The sequence below is a fragment of the Panulirus ornatus genome, chromosome 22 (assembly GCF_036320965.1).
Source record: "Panulirus ornatus isolate Po-2019 chromosome 22, ASM3632096v1, whole genome shotgun sequence".
Lineage (NCBI taxonomy): Eukaryota > Metazoa > Arthropoda > Malacostraca > Decapoda > Palinuridae > Panulirus > Panulirus ornatus.
Window position 1 is genome coordinate 20,862,306 of NC_092245.1, and position 17,124 is coordinate 20,879,429.

The following is a 17,124-nucleotide window of genomic DNA, read 5'->3' on the forward strand; positions in this document are numbered from 1 at the left end:
TAATTATGTTTCCAGTTAACATGTGTTATTAGCACAGTGTGAGGGGCGTCTGGCGGCGTCCAAGTTAAAGCCGCTGGCCCAACACTACCACAATATGGCCTCGTATAATGGCCCTTGTTGTTTCTATCGTCGATAAATTCTCCTTCACGAAAAAGAATAGACAATATTTGACACAATTTTGACTCCTTATTTTCCTTCCCCTATTCTTATTGCCAGCTTATTTCAGGTGTCAGTTTGAACTGCTGGGTGTTTCAGGTGTCAGTTTGAACTGCTGGGTGTTTCAGGTGTCAGTTTGAACTGCTGGGTGTTTCAGGTGTCAGTTTGAACTGTTGGGTGTTTCAGGTGTCAGTTTGAACTGCTGGTTTGTGTCAGCTGTCAGTTTGAACTCTCATTTCTCTCTTACTCATTACGGGAGATGAAGTAATCAGTTTTAGAATATATATCAAACTCAAACTCACTAAACATAACTGGTTTAGGTATTTTCTATTTTTTTTTTTCTCCTAGACTAGTGATTGCCCAGCTTTTTCCCCTCTCATTTTTACTTTTCTCGCTGCCAAGAATGCCTGTCAAGTTCATTTGAGAGAGAGGGAGAGAGAGAGAGAGAGAGAGAGAGAGAGAGAGAGAGAGAGAGAGAGAGAGAGAGAGAGAGAGAGAATATGCGAAAGTCTGGAAATGTATCCTTTTTTTGGAGGAGGGGGGGGGAGGGTGTCGTCCCTGATCAATATTGATGACGTCAAGACCGGAGAGGCAGTACAGGGCGCAACAGGTGGCACGCGCCCCACAAACTGGACCACAGGAGTGTTACGCCCGTCACACACACACACACACACACACACACACACGTTAAGAAAAAGATTGCGGATGGTATATTACCGTTGGATTTTCATCAAATTTTCTTTTCTCCTCCTCTTCATCAACACACATACTGGGTCAAGTCCCTCACTCCCACTAAGACAGCGTCAACCAGCTCCACCTCCTGTTGGTCCGCTAGTTATGGTCATATTGTCTTCAGACTAAAGAGAACAGCTAAGTGAGGGAGTTCTGTCAAGGTTATCCAGGTAGAGGAATTGCTGCTGAAGGTGAAGACGGTTCGACATCTCCCTGGCGCAGGTCCTGGACCACCCTTACAGAGACGCTGAGCACTTTGTTACTGCTAAGGGCTCTTGGCTTGCCTAACGAAGCCCTGCTTTGCCTAGCGAAGTCATGCTTAGCTGTCAAAATCTTGGCTTATCTAGCTAAGCTATTGTTTGTCTAACTAATCTTTGGCTTGTCTACGTCATGGTTTGTCTAACTAAGCCACGGCTTTTCTAACCAAGTCAGAGAGTGTTTAACGAATGCTTATCGAACTAAGTTTTGGCTTGTCTAACTAAGCCAGGGTGTGCATGGTTAGGGTGTACGACTCGAGATTGTTTGACGATAGCACATTGCGGATGGCGGGCTTTGAGGTAATTTATGGGGTTCCAAACTCAACTTGCCATGCCGGAATTCCGGCAAAGAAACCAAAAGTCTCTCAGGCAACCCAGAGCGAAGCTCTAGATTATCTGACAGTAGTACTGGCCAGATGATGGTGCTCCGGATTGATTGACAGACTTCTGGTTTCTGTAGCGGAGTTCAGGTTAGTCTGAGGAAGGCCAGACTACTGTGGAGGAAGTTATGGCGTGTTGGGTAAAGCTCCAACATAAACCTGGTTGCTTATGTGGTAACTGGTGTTCTTGAAGTGTGTGCGAAAGCCTCGTCAAGTGCGACAGGGACATGATGTCTCTACGTAGTTAAGCTTTGGCGTGTCTTGTGGCGTTCTGTCATGTGTGGCAGACTTGTGATTACCAGGTACTTGGGTACACGTAGAAGGTCTCTGATATGTCTGGTGGACTTACAGTGTTGAGTAGAATTTATGATGTGTTTGAGGAAGACTTAGCTTGTGTGGAAGACTTCTGGTGTGTCTACTGGAGTCCTGGATTCTCTCATAGAGTTCGAGTTTAAGTGTCTGAGACGAAGTTTGTCCGTTAGATACTTGGTTTGTCCGACAGTGACCTAGTTTGGAACCCTGACTTGCCTTGTAGAAGACTTCTCCTGTCTGTCAAAGACCTAGTACATCTCTTGGTGTCTTATCTAATGTCTGGCCTATTTCAGACTTGCGAGACGAAGTCCTAAAGTATCTGGTGAAGTCCTAACGAGCCTTCCGGAATCATGTACGAGTTTGATGGAGTTCTGACGTGTCTGGCATTACTCTGTCCCGCTGAGGCTGTGGTGCCTGGTGTGTGTGTGTGTGTGGCCAGAGTAAAACTAAAGCTGTGGTGCTTGGTGTGTGTGTGTGTGTGTGTGTGTGTGTGGCCACAGTATAGCTATGGCTGTAGTGCCTGGTGTGTGAGTGGCCACAGTAAAAGTAAAGCTGTGGTGCCTGGTGTGTGTGTGTGTGGCCACAGTAAAGCTAAGGCTGCGGTGTCTGGTGTGTGTATGTAGCAACAGTAAAGCTATGGGTGTGGTGCCCTGGTGTGTGTGGCCACAGTAAATCTTGGATAGATTTAAACTAATATGTGTAAACTTATGTAGATTAACTTTTCTAATAGCAATTTGAAACTTCCCAACACACTATTTGCCTCCCCTAAACTCTCCCTAATATGGTTTTCCTGTGATAAGTTGGTCAACATTTGGATCCTCAAGTTCTTTATGTGAGGAATAAGGTCCTTGATTGCTGTCCTCCTGGTCAACAGGACATCATGGAGTTATGGCTGAACTGGTGAACAAAAGAGAGTCAGTCAGACCCACTGGCTGGAGGTGTGCCTGAACTGGTGAACAAGACAGTCAGACCCACAGTTGATGTGAGGGGGAAGAGAGAGAGAGAGAGAGAGAGAGAGAGAGAGAGAGAGAGAGAGAGAGAGAGAGAGAGAGAGAGAGAGAGAGAGAGAGAGAGAGAGAGAGAGAGAGAGAGAGAGAGAGAGAGAGAGAGAGAGAGAGGACTTCATCCTTCATGGCCTCACAAGACTGTGGCTACAAGACTACCAAATGTAATATACGGTCTCTAATGTACATGACAACAACAGTTGATACAAAGTAGGGGATGAGAGTCAACAGACGTCACATCAAAGTTAGTATGACAATAATAACATTTAATGATGAATTCATTTAAGTTATTCATTGATAAAGAAGGGGAAGTTTACAGACCCTTATCTACTGTATCATTCCACATGTTGATGAAGTCGTATGGAGATAAGATAGAGCACATTAGCTTGTTTACCGTCTGGTTTAATAAGTTTGAGTAACTTGGTAGTGGGAGGAAATGTGTTAATGGAAAGTGCCGGAGTTAGTCCTGGATAACGTAACTTCCAGCCACTCCAGGCGATAATCACATTTATGGAACTACTATTAACTAACAGCTGCTGACGGAGACACTTCTTGTGAAGTTCAAGACTCGGGCGCCGCCAGCATGAGGATGGTGAGGTGGCTCTCTCTCTCTCTCTCTCTCTCTCTCTCTCTCTCTCTCTCTCTCTCTCTCTCTCTCTCTCTCTCTCTCTCTCTCTCTCTCTCTCTCTCTCTCTCTCTCTCGTAGAGAATATCAAAAAAAGTAAAAATCTGAGAACAAACGCTTACATCAGGATGGTAGAGACAGGATGATAGAAATGAAGAGACACTGTTGAGGAAAGAGGAATATGTGGGTCAAGGAGTTCCCTTTCAAAGACTCAGAAAAGGGGGGAAATATATACAAATACGTATACGTAATCTTTATCACGGCTGGGAAAAAGAATGTAATAAAGTGGCGAGACCTCTGACATGTATGATGTATAATGAACTGTCAGAGGATGATGAATACTAGCTAAGAACATGATATTATGCTTCAACGTTCATAGAATACTGTGTGGCTAGATGTCACAAAGTGAGGGAATATATGATGTTTTAATGACTCATTGTATGTGATGATGAAAACGTTAGGTACGTGGGTTAGAAAGATACAGTAGGGTAAGAGTAAAGACTCAGCGTAAAGAAATGTTAAATAGATGATCACAAATAATGTAAAATGATGGATAGAAGAATGGTAAGAAGCGACGTAAGAGAGAGAGAACGTGAACTGGAATAAACAAACCGGAGGTGGGAGTCCAGAGCTGCTATGACAACTGGTTGATGACCAGGTGCTGGAAACGAGTCAAGTCTCTGGTTGGTGCTGTGTATCTAGTGATACAGAGCTGGACACCCAGTGCTGGAAGGTTGGCACTGCCTGCCAGCGGCATCGAGCTGGACAACCAGTGCTGGAAGGTTGAGTAATCCAGGGAAGTCGTTTCGTGCTGACCATTAAGCGCTGGAAGGCAGTGTATTCCAGTGTGTTGATATAAACGCAGGAAGGCCTAAAACCCAGGGCTCTTTCTGCACGTAAGTTAAAGAACACAATACTTCAGGATAATATACAAGAATTACTTAACTATGACTGTAAGAAATAGAGGATATCAAGATTTGAATTTCTTATTTTTCTTGCTTAAGAGGAAAAGATCTTTTTAATTGAATCTTTAGAATTTAAAGCTCCTGAAATTTCCCCGAGTAATTAGATAAGCAATTAACGAAGTCAGGAATTCCCCCACGATGATTAAGTCTCCTTAGGTCGGCTGAAGACCAAAAGCCGAGTGTGGTGGATGGAGGAAGGGAGGAGTGGAGCGAGGATTCTTGGTCCACCACACCTCTGAGGTGGAGGTCCAGCGAGAGTCTGGTCTGAAGAAGGATTTCCAGCGTAATGTCTGGAAAGGTAAATAATCCAGACCAAAGAAAAACTGGAACATTATTATGAAGTGATAAAAACGCCTTCCAAACAGTGATGATAACTTCATGTAAATGTGTTTTTTATGGCATCATTATAATCTTAATATTAAATCTACAAATGTTCAGTACACTGAATACAGCGCTCTACTGCAAAGCTACATTATCTACATATGTACAAGGAAGGGAAAAAAGTGCCATTCAACTCTTCATGTTGAAAAGGCAACGTAACATTAAATGGTTTTTTCTTAACTACATAAAAAGAACAGAAGAAAACGGCTCATTCGTAATGCAGCAGAGAACCATTCCTCCTCATCATCATCCTTATGTATCCTACGATATATACATCCTGACGACTGGTACTGGCTGGCTGGCTCTCTGTATGTCCACGGCCCCAGTCAGGGACACCAGCCCTCACCGAGATCAGACCCTTAATGATATTGTCATAATACAGGGGCTAAAGAGAGAGACATGTAATGAGATAAGAAGGCAAATAGCATCAGAACTTTTGGGGGATGTGTAAGATCTGCTTTATAAAGAGGGTTAAGGTAGGAATTGTTAAGTAACACAAGAGAAAATTACATAAACAAAAGTGTACATTATTCATCTGTGTCTTCAGGGTAAGCAGGTTCTCCCACGTCCTTTGGCCACTCTGTATGAAACTGGAGGAGAGAGACGGTACGGTACTTGACCTGTGTGTGGAAATATGTGAGGGCTGGAGGGTGTGTTTACTCTTTTCTTTATCCCAGCGACTGTGTGCAGTGGCAAAATGATTACTGGAAGTGACTCTCTCTCTCTCTCTCTCTCTCTCTCTCTCTCTCTCTCTCTCTCTCTCTCTCTCTCTCTCTCTCTCTCTCTCTCTCTCTCTCTCTCTCTCTCTCTCTTTCTCTCTCTGATTGCCTCAAATACCTGCTTCCTATCCCTGGGGAAGTAGTAGCAGTAGCATCAGTAGTGTTGATTTCTACACTCTCTTCCTTTTACCTACTTTTCTTCATTCTATTCTTTCATCCATAATAACCCCCTCGAGTGGAGCATGTTGCACCCGTGCCATGTCGCTCACGATGAAGGAACTAGTCATGTGTCCTCTTGTGTGAGCTATACTTGCTCAGGCAAGTATAATAGTAATAGTAATAATGATAATAGTAATGATAATGAATATAATGATATAATAATAATAATGATGATAATGATAATCATGATTATAATAACAATAATGATAATAATGTTTTATGCATACCAGGCACAGGTCATAAATAAGAAAATACAGAAGAGGGTGGATGTACTGCATATGAAATGTTCGAGAGCAATATGTGGTGTGAGGGTTGTAACGGTTTGGACATATGGAGAGGATGAGTGAGGAGAGACTGACCAAAAGAGATTCCTGTCAGAAGTGGAGAGAACACGGAGGAAAGGGTGACCAGAGACAGTATGGAAGGACGCAGTGAAAAGGGTGTTGAGTTATCAGGCCCTGAACATGAAGGAGGGTGTGAGGCATGCATAGGGTATAGCGCACTGCAGTGATGTGGACACAGAGGGAGGCGGGCAGGGAAAACCATGGAAGCATCGCACTCTCATCATTTTTCATGGATTCTTCGGGTCATTCATTTCAAGAAATATTATCGCAGTCAACAACTCTAAAAGCAAAGAAGATAAAGAACTGTTGCAGTTCGGATACCCACTTTTTCTTCAAGATTCCAATAAAAAGATGAATAGGAATCCTCTCAATTGCAAGAGAATTGTTATCTGGTTGGAAAATAAAAAGAAATGGAGACTAAAACTTCTCGCAAAATTGGTGATGGCTTTGAAGTCCAGGGGAAACAGCTGATCCATTCGGACTCATCCTCCAAGTGGGTATTCCACCGGCCGGATCTCCTCCTCCTCCTCCTCCTCCTCCTCCTCATCCTCCTCCTCCTCCTCTTCGTCCTTCTCCTCTTCCTCCTCTTCCATCTTCCCCCGACACATCCCGCTTTCCCTAACTCAACGCGGACCAGCAAAGGCGTGGGTATGTCCTCCACCTCCTGAGTGGAAGAACCACAAGGGAATTCTTAACTACTGTATTCTTCTTGAGACCCACTGACGCTCGCCTAACGCTAGACTCCCTAGCGTGCGTCGTCAACCAGCCTCTGGAGTGAGGAGAACTCCAAGCAACGCTCACGATCAGCGAAGTTCCCGGAGGAGGAAACAAATCACACTGTGAGAGCAGCCTGGACACAGAGTAGCCATCTTGACTCAATAGCTAAAGTTTGGAATTCACGAAGGTGTCGGAGCCGCCCGAGGCCACGCGAGGGAAGGAAAGAAAAAAAAAAGACTTGTGCAGGACTGATCTTTGTGTGATTATTTATACACGTTTTCTTGGCGGATGAGAAAAGTAGATGATGAACCATTGTTGAATATAATCGATCGAAAATGAGAATGCAAAAAGTATCTGACAATAATCAGTGACACAATGACATAGGAAACAAAAGAGAAAGACTTTTTAGCATACGCTTCTCTGGTGTGGGATGAGAGGGAATATAAAACTTTGTTACATTCTCATCACAAACGTAAAATAACATGATAAACAATTGGCCAACATCTGTGTCAAAGCCAGAAGACTCTTTATAGGATCTGCCGTTCGGAAATATCACTGGAACAACACATGGACACCAGAACATAAAGAGAGATTGGCAATATTCGCCATTTCCCGCGTTAGCGAGGTACCGTCAAGAACAGAGGAATAAACTTTAGAGAGAAAGTCATCACTTGGCCCCCATCTCTGTTTCTTGTTTTGGAAAAATAAAAAGTGGACGGGAAGATTATCCCGCTTCCTCCTCTTTTAGTTGCCTTTTACGACACGCAGGGAATATATATATATATATATATATATATATATATATATATATATATATATATATATATATATATATATATATATATATATATATATTCTATGAAGGTGCGCGTTCATATGCACTTTGTTCGTATTCATATACCTCCGCGTTGTACAGTTAGGTTTGGTAAAATGCTATCTGCTGGCTGTGTGGGCTTGATGGGGAAAGACCGGTGTAAACCTCGTTGCTCACCAACGTGAGACGAAGAGTATTCGAGTACATAGTATTCGAATAGTCATTTCCCTGTTAGGGGTGATCATAGCCTAGCGGTAGCGCTCCCGCCTGTTGCACAGGAGTCCCGGGTTCGATCCTGGCTGTTGGACGTTAGTATGTTCTATGAGGGTGCGCGTTCATATGCACTTTGTTCATATACATATCTATTGTCTACCTTAAGTGAAAAAAATATGTTATGATGTATGTTTATCAATACTGTATAGCACCAAACTAACATTACAGGATCATTTGTTTCTTTTACCACAATGTTCAAGCATGAAGTGAAATGCAAGAGTATTAGGGAAATCTACATTACGAAAAATTACCAGCACAAACCGAAGATATTCTCAGGACCTATGTACATAATTACCACACAAAATAGATCAAAAGACTTTATTCTCTGCAGAAATTAAGGAAAATTTGAATATCTCAGAGTTACCTTTAAGTTTCTCGTTTTCTCTGGTAGTTAAGGTTTATGTTTCCCGTTTTCTAATGGTGCTTAATGCCCCCCTCCAGATGTCGTTACTGTAAGCATCACAAAAATTAGTATGTCAAAGTCTTAAATTACTCTTCTTTGTATCTCTTTCTCGCTGAGTACGGCCGCCATTTGCAGTCTTCTCTGTGTCGCCTTCCAAGACGGCCGTGTGTTTTTACGCTCTGTATTTCAAGTCTTGTGTTGCCTGATGTCGTAATGTCTACGCGTCTTTTCGGTAAGTCAGACTTTGCGTAGCACTATAGTAATGTTTCTGTGCATCTTTTCTTGACAACTGGGCTTCCTTGAGCTTTTATTCCACGTATCAATACGTAGGAAGGGTTACACTGCTCCTAGCTGGGATGCCATTTTTGTTTCGTTTAGAATGCCATGTTCAGCTCTCTTCTTTCAGCTTTTCCACCTTTAGTTAACCTTTCCTGCTTTCTTCGTATTATTCACATATATTTGAATTTGGTGTCGTATGTTTATTAGATATAGATGAAGTACTGCTTCTGGTAGACTTGTATGTTCATTGGTTTTAAGTGTAAAGCAATGTTTATGGGGCGTTTTTCACTCAGTGAAGTGTTTACAAAGGAAGTGTTTTTCCAAACTTAATGCAATGCTTTGTTATGTGTCCGTGTGCTCAGGGTTAGGGGGGTCAGGGTAAAGTTTACCTTCAGTGGCTCATTCTGAATATTGTTAGTGAGACCAGCTCCGCAGTGGTAGCAGAGGAACGGACAGTGTTGCTTCATTGCCAACGAACTTCATTGGTTCGTGGGTTCTGAACCTTGGTTCTATACCGCTCTAGTTTGTCTTCCGTAAGGGCAAAAATTGGTAGCCAGCCGCTTGTGAGAGCCCGAACCACAAGCTCGTTTTCATGTTGTGGCTCAATAACCATTGTTAAGCGGCAGTGTTTTCTCTGGTGCATCTGCCCAGTTCATAGACAAAGCTAATGGAATTCACTAACCATTGCGTCCTACTTGGTTTCCAAGCTTTAGAAGTGGGCTTTGGAATTTGTGGTAAATGTTGGGTTCTGTGCTCTTCTATGATTCGCCAACTTCAAGTGCTTGGCTGCCTTAGTTGTGTAAAAAGCCGGAATTTCCTCCGTTTCAAAACGGCAAGTTTTGAATGCTATCAAACCCAATAAAACATCGTCATATTCAAGTCTCCATAATATAAATTTGTATATATAGAGTTTAGCTTAATGAAAATAAGAGTTCCGAACGAATGAATATACTCAGAGACGTCAGTCAGGCAAGCCCACCACTGCTCGCTAGCGGCGGTGGGCATAACTACATGCGCAGTGACACTGCGCAGGGCTATGTGCAGTCGTAGCTGTTCCAACTCCACTGATGACTGGGATATTTCGCTGTGGTTTTCCCGTCTGTGTTGCCTGCTGACGTGGTGTTTACCCATCTCTTCAGTAAGTTACACTTTGGTCAGCAACATGGCGAAGTTTCTGTTGTCTTTACGTGGTCATCGGTCTTCACTGAGGTGTTAGTCAGCCTGTCATCATCTCAGATTACAGTTCCATGGTAAGCTTCCGCCATTGTTGTTTTGATTGGAACGTCATGTTCCACTTTTCTATTTTTTCTGTTTCCTTTAGTTCATTTCTCGATTAATGTTTTCTTCGGATTTTTCAATCATTTCAAAATTTGGTGTTGAATATGTTTCTCAAATTTTTAGATGTGCCAAGGGTTGCGTCTGGTAGCCCATGTGTTCAGTATTGTACCACTGAAGTGTTGTTTCATGTGCAGTGAAGTTCGTGTAGTGCAGTGTTGTGTTTTCGTGTGCTTGGGACAAGCTCATGATGGAGTTTACATTCAGTAGATCACCTTGACTACTATTGTTTTCTGTAAAGTGTGATTGCTTCGCCCTTAAAAGTCGCACACTGGGGAAAGAGGTTGAGTGAACCCAGCCTTCTAAGAGTAACATAGATGCGCACCGCCATGCTTCGCTGCTGGCCAAGTGCAACGGTTCGTGGGTTCTAAAACCTGGTTCTTCCCTCGAACTTCACTTCCGCACGTCCCAAACTGGTAGACAGCCGCTTCTGAGAGCTTGAACACCAGACGCGTTTCTCCTGGTGGGCGTGATACCAGTGTTAAGTGGTAGTATTTTCCCAGGAATATTTGTCTAGTTCGTAACTGAGACAAAGCTAATGGAATTCGCTTCACCATGCCTCCTGCCTTGCTCATAAGCTATACCATTAGCCTTCTACGATTTTTAGTGAAGATTCATTGTTGTATGATGTACCTACTGTACTGGTCTGGCCTCTTCATTGGCCTTAAACGCTTGAATTTCTTCAAGCTACTATAAAGCAACATCACTGAAAGCCATCGTTACCAAAAGCAGTAGTTATTGTAATTATACCTTGACTCGAAATTATAAAGAAAAAAGTTTAAACCATAAAATGTGACTCAGGCCAACCACCACTGCTTCATAGTGGCCGTGGTCACAGCTACACGCGCAGTGACACTGTGTATGATTGTGTGATCTTATCTGTTGTGACTCGACTGATGGTTGTGTTCCTACACTGTGATATTCAGTGTAGGTGCTTCGCTCTCACTCGCGCCATCAAGGGAGGGAGGTTGTGTGAGCTCATCGTCAAAGGAGTAGGATAAGGCGGACCTCCGCCTTGCTTCGCTACTAGTGAACTGCAACAGTTGGTGGGTTCTGCCCAAACGTTGAGTCTTCGCACCCGAAGGGACGAAGACTGCTAGCCAGTCGCAAACGAAAGGTTTGGTGGGCTTGTGACCAGTGGTAAGCCACTTGCTTTCCTCCCAAGCTTTAGAATTCGCTGCTTACGAATTCTGGTGGAGACTGGGTTCTGTGTTCTATGATATGCTCATTTTAACTGGTCCAGCTCATTCGCTGGTGTGCAACGGCTGAATTTTTGCAAGCTACTTTAAACCAACTGGTTTAGAAAGTCACTGAAACAAAAAAAAAAGAAATTATATAGTTATACTCTACGCTTACTAATGTAACAACACATTTATCACGTAGAATTCAGGAAAATGAAAATTAAGTGTCGTAAGTGTCAACATACTCGAAAACTCGACCCAAGTTAACCCACCGTCGCTCCCTAGCGGCGGTGGCCATAAGCAAGTGCGCACTGACACTGCGCAGGGTCGCCATGTGGAAACTTCTCCGACTCCACTGATGGCTGCATTATAACGCCCAATGCTTTTCATGTCTGTGATGCCTGCTGTCGTAGTGTTTACTCGTCTTGCAATGAGCAACATTCTTGTTACCACTGAGACAATCTCTGTTGTTTTTTCCTTGTCAATCGGTCTTGAGGTTTTACTCGGCGTGTCATTATGTACGATTACAGTCCCCATCTAGGCTCTCGCCATAATTGTTCTACTTCATATTTTCTTTTATTTGAACTTTTCTTCCTCTAGTTTCTCTTCACACCAATGTTTGAATTTGATGTCGAAGTTGTTTCACCAATTTGTAATTGTGTAAGATGTTGCCTTTAGCAGCCTTATGTGTTTCTGTTCTTGTGCCAGGGGAGTGTTTACGCTAGTGGTATAGTCAATTAGGCAGCTATTAAACAATATATTATGCTTTACTGTCTTTCATTCTGACAATCTCATGGCGAGTCATGTGTTTGAAATTAAAGATGGAGTCCTTGCCTTCTGGGGTGCTCTCCGCTTCGTTTGCTGTGCAGGGGATGTGGCGACACCACCTGCTGCCAAGGTGTGCTGTGGCAAATTGTGCCACAGTACAGGTCTTCTATTTTTCTCCGCCCATGCCTCTTGCTTCACTGATGAGGTGTTTGATGTGACCCAGAGTGATGTCTTCTCTGAAAGAGTAGACGAGATCCATGGGTTGGAGGTAGTTGACTTGATATGTCTTGTTTAAAAGGAGCTCCAAGTGTACTTGGATCATTGCTTCTGTTGCCTCGAAGTATACAAGTCCGCGTTTGGTGTGGGCGGACCTGGCTCTAGGAGTGCCACTAAGAATCTATCACCATTCAGAGTCTCATTCATCCTCATCATCCCATACCGAGACACTGACCCTTGGTTCAAGGACATCATCGACCTCTGATGAGCGACGGAGGACGCTTTCACCACGGGGCTCTTCCATGAAGCCTCCAAACCCGCTGTAGGGAGGAGAGCTGTTCAGGCGGGAGGTCCAGTTCTTTATTAGTTGCATCGGCCTCTCCAGCACGGGACACCCGCCCTACGTGTCCATCCCAACTGGATCACAACCGGCAGTCCCTCTTTGATGTTCAGGTTTTGGTGTCCTCCGTGATGGCGCAGATGATCGATCTTTCCGGAGTGTTGGCCAACCTAAGAAAGGATATTCGGGCTATACCTGGAGTGGTTCACCATCCCGCTTTGTATATACAGCGGGTCCCTCTGGTCTAGTCATATGGTGTGTAGGGCTGAAGGACTGGTGGATGCAGGTAGCCTCTCAGAGCAACCTACCCCGTCCATAGCTTGCGCATTGGCGGCATGGACAGCTTGCAGGTGGCTCTAGGAGGCTCCGGCATTAATGCTAATTTCGAGCCTTTCCGGTGGCCTCAAGAATCTAGCCTACAGGAGTGTAGTGGAGGCTGGAGATGCTCCCAAAGAAGGTCCTGTCGGACGATGCCAGGGTCCGTAGTCATATGTCGTAAGTCTTGTCTTCGGCTCTGATGACCCTCTTGGTCAGGTTGGTCATGGACAGGCCCGTTTGATTACAGCGGAGGTCACCATCCGCCTGACATGGCTTCGTGTTTGGAAGCATTATACCGTGTGTATAGCACGTTGATAAAATCACGTCTCCTATTCAGTGTCAGTAACTGTTTTCCCAGTCTCCTCCTACGTCCTGATGATTCTCGTCCGACTGATATCATCAGCTGCATGACAGAAAACAGTAGTGGTAAGAGTTAGCTGCTACGGCTGAGGACTGAATGCAATAACCCATAATATATCCGGAATGCAGGAAGAGTGCGTATATCATGTATAATGCATGTGAACACGCAACCAGAGTGACAGTCATGCTGATCATTTTATATTTGTATGTTAATTTCTGTTTAACAATTAGTATTTTATTCAATATTTTTTAAAAGCAGCAAATTTGTGGTTACGTAAGTGTATTGAAACTATTGTTTCCAATATGTAATTTGGTTGTATATCATTGTATATTGTACGGGATCTATTGACGCTGAAATTGAGTAATGTTGATATAAAGTATATATCATCGTGTGTCTTCACTGTACAAGGATGAGGTGTGTAAAAGAGTGACGCCCTGCGTATCTCCATGATCTTTTGTTTATGTTTGAGCGTCAGGTTCGATGTGAAATGGCGAAGGTTCCTGGTTCCAGTCATGTCCAACTATTTGCAAGCGAAGGGAATGCTTGCGCGGACTTACTTCATGATGACAGTGGATATCAAGGTTTTAACAGATATGTTTTGTGAAGGCAGAAGGGAATATTCTATGCTAGATTCTGGTTGATTAGTTGAGTTATAAGGCAAAGAAGTCTTATAGGTGGCTGTGGTGGATGAAATTCATGGAGTCTTATTGACAAGAGAGTTTGTAGTTTGATATTTTAACTTGAATATCTTTGGTTGAACTGAAAGATGTAAATAATGCTCGGTAGGATATGTTTTACTCTTGTGTATATGTTTATTTATGATCATAGTTTTTAGTAGTCAGTCTTGAATTGGAGCATCCTAGTCAGTTGGTGACATGTGACGACGTAATTCACCAGTAAACTATTGGTGTTGGCATTGTGACCGATTATGATATGTACTAGAAATTGATTATTAATTGGTACTATTTCCATTTTGGATATCCTGTCCTAGTTAGGTTGGGTTGGGTTGAAATTGTTTTTCCGATGGGTTAAGATATCTTGAGAATGAATCTGACATTTATTTTCATCGCAGATTACATTTTTTATTTCCCAGCCTGAAACCTCGGTTTCCACAGGAGGAGGGCGGGAATATCTCAAAACATAGCGATTTGCTGTAGAAAAAAAATGGTCAGAATCTTGCAAAATAAATCATAAGCCGTCGGAAAAACATAACTGAACCTTGCAAACAGGTGGATGTTCGAATGGTAATTTGCCCATGAACTCGTATAGGCAACTTGCAGAACATTGATATTTGCATGTAATCACAATGCTCGTTTGTGTGTGTACGTGTGTGATCAGTGGTATAGGTTCAAGTTTCGTGTTGTGTCAAAGTTTGTTTTGTCAGCATATTTACGTACATGATTTTCCAGATTGAATCGTAATCATGCAAATAAATGTTTTACAGCAGATGTGTCCTAGTATTATTGGTAAAACAATAAGCCATGATTTACAGTATTCACGAACAAAACTCAGGTTAACATTAGATAACCTTTCCTATTCATAGATTATTGTTTATACGTGTTAAAGACTTCAGTTCTCTTGGTTTTGACGTTTTTCTTTTGTTTTCACCCCATAGCGTGAGGAAAGCAAAGGGCACGTAGGGTGAAGGGTCCTCTGTATTGCGCCCTGGACCGTGAGGCTCCTGGCGGAGGTGCGGGCGTGGCCGAAATCATTGCTGTGGACCGCGGCCACCCGCCACTCACCTCCACCGCCATCCTCACCATCACTGTCACAGACGTCAACGACTGCACACCTCGCCCTCCTTCAGCCCACCCTCCTGCATGTGACGGAGGTCGCGCTTCCCACTTTCCTGGGGTCCTCACAGCCACGGACTACGAAGTGTGGGCGCTGGGCCACGGACCACCCTTCAACTTCACATTGGTGCCGACCAACCCCGCCCACGTCCTCGCCCACATCAGACTCACGTTCGACCCGCGTAAGTATTTGCAGTCTATCGAACTTTGAGATATTAACGACTGCAGCTGCTGGATAAAAATTACGGTGTAGTTGACGTGGATTTTCCATCCCATTCGCAGACGCAGTGTTCTGGACTTCAACAAGCATTTATACATAACGTAACTTCTTGAATCATTCAGGAAATGAATTTTTCAAAAGGAAAAATGTATAGGAGAAATGACAAAGATTTTCAACATATCAGAAAATGTTTGTTCCTTTCTCACTTGTTTGGTATATATATAAATTATATATGATATATATATATATATATATATATATATATATATATATATATATATATATATATATATATATATATATATATATATATATATATATATATATAAGACAGGTACAGGGGGTGACGCCAAACAGATTCATCACGTGTGATCAAAGCACCTTGAGGCGCTTGTCAGACACCGGACAGCTATCTTGATCGGGTTTAGGTGGATGGATTAGCTGGCCTTATCTTGCAGGAAACGTCTGAGGGAGGCCCGACTTTGGTGCTCAAAATCTATAAGTGCTCAAGTAAGCCTTTATCTTACCTGTGGCTTCGTCTGTCTTAAGCTCTTTAGTCTTGCTGTAAACCCTTGACTTTTCACAGTGTCGAGTCGTCAGCTTGAAACCTCGACTCAAGATTAAACATTTGACTGTAGTCTCCATCCTCGATTCTGTATTACAAATAGTATGATGCCAAGTAATAAACTGATATAGTTGATCAAAATGGTTCCGAGTGCATTTCCTAAGAATGTATTCCTTAGTAGAACCAGGTTCGTATTAAAGGAATAAAGAAAAGGGATAAGTTTGTTAATGAGTCCTGAGAAGTAGTCGTATTGCGGAAACGAGACATCCTCTATGAAAATCAGGCCTTGATATAAAGATCCTTGAGTGGGGATAGCTTTTATGAAGATGAATTTGAGCAACAGTCGGTTTCTGATTTAGAATCTGGACAGTGGGGTCATCGCTCATGATAATGGTACATTTCCATTATGATGATCTGGGGAAGTTAGGTCAGGTTTCATATGCCACGGTTGGCCTGGCTGGGAGATACTGCACTGGGTCACGGTGAGGTTGTCTGGAGGCAGAGTCCACTGCCCTCCTTGTCTGGAGGTGTCCATTGCCCTCCTTGTCTGGATGGAAAATTCTTTCATATTTGCTTACATGCCAACACTGGGTAATGAAGATGGGGGACGCGTGTGAGACTTTAGCGAGCCAAAGTGGAGTGAAAAACAATTTATGGTCTGCAGGCATCCTGTCAGGAAGGGACATGTCCCAGGACATGAATTGGTAGACGAGGTGGATACTGGACCAGGACCAATGGATTGGAAGTCAACAACGGTATAACCAGTGCGCTACCAATCAGGAGAGCCGGCGTAAGTGATGTCAGCGAAAGTTGTTTTGCTTTATGATTCTTGCGTTCATTTCCTGGGTTATTGTGGAGAGTGACCGTATCGTGACAAGGATTCGGGAAGTGAGGCGGTTGATTCTTAAGGGAACTAGTGAAGAAGTAAGATACTGGTCACTGAGACGCTCTAGGTAAAACTGAGTTTACTGACACAAGTGATGGTGGAAAGGTTCGTTTGTGTGACCACAGGTGAACGGTCGCCGGCTCGGTAGCTGCCAGCCAGCTTCGTGCCCTTGGCTCGGAGTTGATTGATGTTGACATAAACAAAGGTTTTATTTCTAGCCAAGTATGAGTAACATACTTGGAGATTAATGGCTGTAACCAATGTAGAGTGAGTGATAAACTATCGTTTGGAGTTCTTGGAGTTTTTGACAACTCTTATTGTAGTTACCACGGGTAGAAAATGTACAGAACTTATGAACTCGGTGGACAGAGACTTTTGGAGTATATTACTATACCTTCAGGTGACAGCTTTTGTTTGTTCATCGTGGAACGTGTAACCCGACATACATGTTATTTCAGTTAACATGGTATTGGTAAATTGCCAGTTTAGCTCAGTTGAATGACTATTTTTGTTTCATTTTGCAATACACAAACAGTAACAGACCACCGGGTCCTATTGAAG

The 17,124-nt window shown here is 43.2% G+C and overlaps 1 long non-coding RNA gene across 4 annotated transcripts in view; it reads left to right on the top strand.

The window, feature by feature from the left end:
* The first annotated feature begins 8,442 nt into the window (after positions 1-8,442).
* Positions 8,443-17,124, top strand: part of LOC139756620 (uncharacterized) — a 47,021-nt gene continuing 38,339 nt past the window's right edge. For all 4 annotated transcript variants that reach the window (XR_011714396.1, XR_011714397.1, XR_011714399.1 and 1 more), the window contains exons 1-2: positions 8,443-8,533; positions 14,715-15,074. This is a non-coding gene — a long non-coding RNA (uncharacterized lncRNA). The remainder of the gene's footprint in view (positions 8,534-14,714; positions 15,075-17,124) is intronic.